Raw genomic sequence first — 1048 nt, forward strand, 5'->3', positions numbered from 1 at the left:
AAAACGGGGAAACTTTCCATTATGACCGTTCGTTAAAGGTGCGGTGGTCGAAGGGGGAGTGGGCGTGGTACCTCCAACCAACCTTTTTGGAGAGGGCATGTACCGCAATTGACAAAAATGCTACCCCCGACCACCTAGGCCCCCTATGGTTACCTACGGACCCCTTAGAAAAATTGCCAAAAATCGCAATTTTTACTTGCGTCCACAGTAATTTTGCGTAGAATTCCTTTCTGCCTTCGGCCGCGCTTAGGGATTATAACCCTTACTACGTAGAATTCTCCTTTCTGTGTGCACCTAACTGGGGCTACCTCCCCAGTGATGTAACCTTGTGAAAGGATGAGGTAACTAGAATTCCCTTTGTGTGGTAAACCTGGGGCTGCCGCCCCAGTGATGTCTATTTTGGTTACTGGGTGTTTTATAAAAATGTCTTATATATAAAAATGTGTATATAAAAATGTATTGTGCCAATGAATATTTAACATTTTCCAAGCGAATAAACGCAAATGAAAATTGTGATTTTTGGCAATTTTTCTAAGGGGTCCCTAGGGAACCATAGGGGACCTAGGTGGTCGGGGGTTTCATTTTTGTCAATGGCGATTCATTCCCTCTCCAAAAAGGTGGGTTAGAGGTGCTACGCCTACTTACCTTTCGCCCACTGCTCCTCTAACGAACGGCCATAAAGGAAAGCCAACCCAATAAAACTGATGCATAACATTCTAACAAACGCGTATCCACAAGAATCCCCTCTCTTGTTTTTTCACCATTGAATGATGTAGGCCCATAACAGAGGCTTACTACGTAGTTATATATCTGTGTGTCTGTATGTAACACTACTGATGCCGGTTAGCTTTCATTCCATTATGTCATTTAACCGGAAATCTACACGAGTTCAAAACTATGCAAGTACGTAAATTGCCACTTGCCACGTATCATCCCACCTAAGGGTCGAACATTTTTAATCATCAAACAAACTAACGCCCCGTCATATGCAAATTCACATATGTGTACATAGATACATACATACATAGTTACATATTTATGAGGCCTA

The 1048-nt window shown here is 42.5% G+C and overlaps 1 protein-coding gene across 6 annotated transcripts in view; it reads right to left on the reverse strand.

The window, feature by feature from the left end:
• Nucleotides 1-1048, reverse strand: part of LOC118748895 (tetraspanin-2A) — a 166927-nt gene that overhangs the window by 148962 nt on the left and 16917 nt on the right. The window lies entirely within an intron of this gene.

This window comes from Rhagoletis pomonella, unplaced genomic scaffold (assembly GCF_013731165.1).
Source record: "Rhagoletis pomonella isolate Grant_MI unplaced genomic scaffold, Rhpom_1.0 Rhpom_scaffold_00013, whole genome shotgun sequence".
NCBI classification, from domain to species: Eukaryota; Metazoa; Arthropoda; class Insecta; order Diptera; family Tephritidae; genus Rhagoletis; species Rhagoletis pomonella.